Raw genomic sequence first — 7,245 nt, 5'->3', positions numbered from 1 at the left:
ATCCCTGTATAGTTATACTCCATTACTCCTCAGCACCATCTACTACCTAACCCTGTATAGTTATACTCCATTGCCCATCAGCTCTATCTACTACCTATCCCTGTATAGTTATACTCCATTGCGCCTCAGCACCATCTACTACCTATCCCTTTATAATTATACTCCAATACTCCTCAGCTCCATCTACTACCTATCCCTGTATAGTTATATTCCATTGCTCCTCAGCTCTATCTACGACCTAACCCTTTATAGTTATACTCCATTGCTCCTCAGCACCATCTACTACCTATCCCTGTATAGTTATATTCCATTGCTCCTCAGCACCATCTACTACCTAACCCTGTATAGTTATACTCCATTGCCCCTCAGCTCTATCTACTACCTATCCCTGTATAGTTATACTCCATTGCCCCTCAGCTCTATCTACTACCTATCCCTGTATAGTTATACTTCATTGCTCCTCAGCACCATCTACTACCTATCCCTGTATAGTTATACTCCATTGCCCCTCAGCTCTATCTACTACCTATCCCTGTATAGTTATACTCCATTACCCCTCAGCTCCATCTAATACCTATCCCTGCATAGTTATACTCCATTACTCCTCAGCACCATCTAATACCTATCCCTGTATAGTTATACTCCATTGCTCCATTGCTCCTCAGCTCCATCTACTACCTATCCCTGTATAGTTATATTCCATTGCTCCTCAGCACCATCTACTACCTATCCCTGTATAGACACTAATGTGTCCCTGATTTCCCTCTCTTTGGAGGGATTTCTTCTCACTTCCTGTTGTGGCTATCGGACAGGAAGTGAAGGGAAAGCTCTCCAATGGGAGCTATAACCCTCCTTTACTCTATCCAAGACTAAAAAAAGGTTTTGGCTTCAGTTCCACTCTAAGTTGGTTGCAGTTATCAGTTTTAGCCTCATTGTGCCCTGATTTATATTATTAGTTACATTGTATCATTTGTATTATAACTTAGATTCCTTTGTATTAGATGTATCATTCATGTCCTTCTGCTCTTTGAATGTTATTGGGTGGTTTCAGTGATTTTTTTTAGACTTTATATATTTACTAGATAAAGGAGAAAAGACAATAACACCGTGATATCACTTTTCATCTGCATACACTCTACTTGTATAGTAAGAACGAAACCTTCACCGGCCATAAATTAGACACGTGGGCGGCTCAGCATGCCATTGTCCCAGTTACACGCACAGTGCAAGAGTGACTCTCTCGTACTACAAAAAAAAGAAACTGCAGTCTGATCCTCGACCCCGGCAGGTGAGAGAAACAGAAACTCGGGCTCACACATTGATAAAAATGAAACTGCTGAATGATATCCTTCCAAGAAGCTGACAAGGAGTTTTCTGTCAGCAATTTGCATATACATAAATGAGACCCACAACGTGGGGTCATGGTGTCTATAATGGGCTGTGGTTACCTGACCAGAGAAGCTGGGCACATACTGGTAGACTTCGTATGAACGTTGCATAGTGTGATCTTCGGGGATATTAGCACATATGGTGAGCGCTTAAGAATGCGGTCTACTCGCAATATCTTCTGTTGGTAGTCCAATTTTTTCAATAAAAAGTTCATACATCCATCTTGGATCCCCTCGCAGGGGTTGTTCAGCATAACATTCATGCAAGGCTTCAAAACAACACAAGAATAGCCTCCTGGCTTCCACTTTAAACATTAGCACTTCTGACCCACTGGTCCTCTTTGGAGTGCTGTCCCACCCTTGTACTGGTGGCCCCCTCAGGCTCACGGCTCACCTAGCCTCACCAGTTCTCTCCTGGCCTCCCTGACTGTCTTCAGGTGCCCATACACCTGCTGATTAGGGTACGATAATCGCGGAAAATAAAGCGATCGTACGATAATTGGCAGGTGTATGGAAGGCGTGCGACCGTTTCTACTGTACGGTCACACATCTTGTCTAACGAGCATGTATGAAAACCCGCCGAGAATCGCACGATTGTCGGCGGGTTTGCGGCGTGCGCGTAAGACAAATGCCAAACGGGCCGGTGTGCGCAAGCGCACACTGCCCGTTCAGCATTGCAGTCATCGGAAGCCCGCCCCTCAGCGGGGCAGGCTTGCGATGATCGCAAGTACGATCTGCCTGTCCAAGATGGGCAGATCGTACGTTTTTTTAATTACCTTACAACCATCGCAAAACAAAGGTCTTGCGATGTTTGTAAGGTCTATGGCCAGCTTAAGTGTGCCTCCAGCACACACACCACCTGACTCCACTTTAAATTCTGGGGAAGTCTTCCTGACTCCTGAACACCGTGCGCTCCTATCCCAGTAGGAGCTCGCCTGACTCCTCTCTGACTTCTGGGGGCGTTCTCCTGACACCTGAACACGGTCTGTTCCTATTTCCCAGCAGGAGCTCATTCCCCCTAGCCAGCATCCTTTTCTTAATGGCTGTGAACGCCTGTGCAATTATCAAATGCTGGTCACTACGGAAACCTGGACCCAGGACTGAGGATCTCATCTTCGATCCTCAATCACCGTGAAATCATCCAAGTTCCAGGACCCCAAGCATAATCCCGACAAACCCTTGCTTCCTGACACGTCTCAGCCCATCTGACTGAGAGTTCCAGGTGATCATAACACCCAATTCTACAGTGGGATTGCCACACAATACCACAATAGTTATATACTGTAGCTGTTAAGGTTGAATGAAGACAAAGCTCCATCCAGTTCATTCCTGTAACGTCGTTCATAGGAAAAATCATGTCAGAATACTGGATAATGCCATCAGAGACTCGACGAATGTTCCTCAGAATTTTGATATTGATGTTCGATTTTGGAATGAATGAAGCTTCTGGAACGAAAACCACATTCACTGTTACAATTTGGAGAAAATATTTCCATCCTGCTTCAAATTTTCCCCACTAAGGTCAAAATCGATGTTCTATTTGACCCCATTAGCTATTACAAGGTCGAACCAACATTCTGAAAGTGAATCTACCGGTGTACGACCGGCTTTAGGCCTCATTCACACAGGAATCGGCCGGCACGAACTCCCGGGAAGGACAGGTGCTGCGTGTGATTAGTACGCAGCCCCCGTCCTTCTCCAAGGACTACCCGGCTGTACTGCCCCCCTACGCTCACCACGAGTGCAGGTCCGTAGGAGTGTGCGTTTCTTCACTCGGACGCAGACAGGATCCATCCTGTCAGGGTACGAGTACGCTCACCTGTACGGACGTGCAGGGCGGGTGAGCGTAGGGGGGCGTACGGCCGCGTAGTCCTTGGAGAAGGACGGGGGCTGCGTACTGATCACACGCAGCACCTGTCCTTCCCGGGAGCTGCCCGATACCGCCGTGCGCTGAGCTGTACGTGCCGGCCGATTCCTGTGTGAATGAGGGCTAACTCTGCTGACCTGTCCTGCAAGGGAACTCCAAGCAGAGGTTAAAGGTCATATCTTTAATAGTGATGGCAAGGGCACTGGAAACCTTTCCAGAGAGGAATATGGAAGCTGCGGCTGACTTGGCATGATATAAATGCCAGATTCTGGACCCTTGTGGCATCTCAGACAGTTGTCACCAGAACAGGTTTCTTAAAGTGACATTAAACCCTCAGATTTTTTAACATAAACCAATACTGTAATGTGCGCCTTACTGTAACCCATGGTAGTTTCCCTTCTCTTTGCTGCTCTTCCTTTTAAATCTGTATCTCTTCTCATGCTGGGCAGAACTTCTGTTTTGCAGCAGACTGCCTTGTCTCTGGAATGGATACATGGTGTCTGTGTGTAGGTTTACAACCTGAGCCAGCACTACAGGAAGAGGCACTCAGCTGCAAAGGGAAGTTCTCCCCAAGCATGAGAAGACATGAGGATTTAAAAGGAAGAGCAGCAAAGAGAAGGGAAACAACCATGGATTACAGTAAGGCGCACATTACAGTATTGGTTTATGTTAAAAAATCTGAGGGTTTAATGTCACTTTAAGGTTTTCCTTCATCTCCTGTTCTAGTGACAATCGTAGAATGATGGATTTCCCAGCAGGGATTCCAATCCTTCCCTATTCTATCAAAAACAAAAATCTGCCTAGGGACAACATTTTAGGTATTAGAAATATTGCAGTGGTGTGCGGGGAGTGTATTGTTTCACCCCCGAGCTTTAGATCAAACCTGAATGATTTGTTGATTCCCAGGCTAGAAGCTGGCATCGACGCAGGTAGCATCGGGCCCCCCAATGATTTTATGGGTAGAGTTAGTTGTTGGCTCGGGTACATCTTATCAGGGGCGTGGTTGGTGTATGTGAAGAGGAAGGGCTCCCTTCTCTTTATTCTCAGCTCAGTTTTATGTCTTCTTATTTTTTGTCATTGCAACTGTTTTCTTTTTCTTCCACTTTCTGCTTTATTTTTGTAGTTCTCCTTCTTGCAGCTTTCTTTTGGTTTTTGAATCATTTTCAAAGAGGAACTATATTCTGCGCATGGGATTAAATCATGACACGAGTTCATTTTTGGATATATGATCAATGCCGGGATGAATTTTGGGCTTCACTGATGAGGTATTTGGGATCATGTGCCTTTGCATTTCACCTGGGATGGTTAGTGAAGAGGTTAATGTCTCTGGAAAAAGCTCTCCCTTTAAAGGAATACAGAAGAAACGTATCTCTCCTGCTCCCGCGCCAGAGCCTCCATTGATGTGATCACTTCAATCTGCCCTTTTCAGAAGTCTAGATGCCTAGACAGGACACATAACAAAAATACTTTGTAACATGAAATCTTTATGTAACATCACTGCTCGTTCACTGCAAATCCATTTCATAATCAGAGGATGGTGATGTCAGAGATTAAATACAATTACACACCAACCTGGTATATGAATGGTGTGACCTCACTGCCTTCTCTGTGACATCACCAACTTGCCATGGACTAGTATGTTACACACATGAGATCACCCTACCTGTGACATCATCATCCCTGCGCACATTAACCTGCTTTGCAGATTGTATGACTGTACTGTGCTTACTTAATGGCACCTCCATCTAATCACATGCTAATTTGTAATGTAGACTCTGTGACCGTATCACTCTCACTACATGACATCACTATACAATTACATACTAACACGTCATGTAGACTCTGTGACCGTGCTGCACTAACATGAGGACATCACCATGCAATTGCATGCTAACATGTCATGTGGACTCTGTGACCTTATTGCTCTCACTACATGACATCACCATCCAATCACATGCTAATTTGCCATGTAGACTCTGTGGCCGCGCCACGCTTACTCCACGCTTACTCCATGACAACACCATCCAATCACATGCAAAGTTGTCATGTAGACTCTGCGGCCGTGCCACACTTACTCCATGACCTCACTGTCCAATCATGCACTAACATATGTCATGTAGACTGTGTGACCTTAACGTCATCGTCCTTTTTAAAAACGTACAGGTCATATGTTTTGGCACACAATAACTGTATGTATACACGTATGTATATGTTATCATCTTCCTGTGAATTCCAGTTGATGGACAATATGTCCTAGCTGTCATTGTACAGGGCGCAGCTATTTCCTGATAAGAGTGAGGAGCTGTGTACACCATGAATCACCCTCATAAACAACTCTATAAATTCCTCACACTGAACAACTTGTCATGTATGCAGCAGCAGCCGCCGATGGAGGACGACGGAAATCAGGTCTGCGACAACTCCGCACCGGCCATTTGTGTATATCAAACAGCAGCTTCTAACTGTCAGACAATAATCAGGACGCTGGCAGGCAATATAAGGAATAACTCATGACATGCAGCGGGTTTACTACCTCGATAGCGAATGGCTACTATGCACTTAAAAAGAACAAATATTAAAACTTTTCTTTTAACATATAAACACCCAATCAAACATGATGAAAACACACAAACAAGGGGCGCCTTCCGTAGTCCAGATACATTTTTATTAGGGATGCACCGATACCGATACTAGTATTGGTGCCGATACCGAGTATTTGGGTGCGTACTCGTACTCGTCCAAATGCTCCAATGCCTAGCCGGATACTTCCTGTGTCAGGAAGCCGGGCAACGCGTCATTACACGCTGCCCTGTTTCCTGATCGGCTGGGAAGCCGGCTCCATGCTCCCTCTTCACTTGTGACGAGAGAGCATGGAGCTGACTTCCCGGGCCAATCAGGAAGCCGGGCAGCGTGTGATGACGAGGGAGCATGGAGGGAGCAGACTTCCCGGCCAATCAGGAAGCCGGGCAGCGTGTGATGGCGAGGGAGCATGGAGGGAGCCGGCTTTCCCGGCCAATAAGGAAGCAGGGCGCCGCGTCATTACACGGCGCTCGGCTTCCATGATTGGCCAGCAAGCCGGCTCCATGCTTTCGCTTCACATAGTGATGAGAAGCATGGGGACGGCTTCCTTGTTAATCGGCAAGCCGGGTGGCGAGTCATTACACGCCGTCTGGCTTCCTGAATGGCACTTCCGGTATTGGGATCGGCGAGTACGGGAAAAAAATATATCGGTACTCGGTACCAAAATGTCGGTATCTGTGCATCCCTAATTTTTATTATACAAATGGCAAAAAGTGGAATGAAATTCACAAAAGATTAGATAACATTGGCAAAAAGCAAGATACAGCATGTGAGAACTGCACAAATGGTGGTTCCTATGTGACAGCACTGTATGCCTGGGTTAACGCGTTTCCAGGGGCCACGCCCCCCTTCCTCAGAACCCAATCAAACATACATACACCAAAATATACCATATAATTAGACAAATGAAGCCCATGTAAGTATACCCCCCGGAATGTGACCACCAGCACCCCATCAACCCCCCCGGAACGTGACCACCAGCACCCCATCAACCCCCCAGAATGTGACCACCAGCACCCCATCAACCCTCTAACCCTTTCGGAATGTGACCACCTGCACTCCATAACCCCCCGGTATGTAACGACCAGCACTCCATAACCACCCGGTATGTGACCACCAGCACTCCATAACCCCCCGGTATGTGACCACTAGCAGCCCATCCACCCCCTCGGAATTTGACCACCAGCCCTCCATAACCCCCCGGAACGTGACCACCAGCACCCCATCAACCCCCCAGAATGTGACCACCTGCACTCCATAACCCCCCGGTATGTGACGACCAGCACTCCATAACCACCCGGTATGTGACCACCAGCACTCCATAACCCCCCGGTATGTGACCACTAGCAGCCCATCAACCCCCTCGGAATGTGACCACCAGCACTCCATAACCCCTCGGAATATGACCAC

Source organism: Nanorana parkeri, unplaced genomic scaffold (assembly GCF_000935625.1).
Source record: "Nanorana parkeri isolate BGI_ZX_2015 unplaced genomic scaffold, ASM93562v1 scaffold1463, whole genome shotgun sequence".
Classification (NCBI taxonomy): domain Eukaryota; kingdom Metazoa; phylum Chordata; class Amphibia; order Anura; family Dicroglossidae; genus Nanorana; species Nanorana parkeri.
This window is presented reverse-complemented; position numbering follows the sequence as displayed.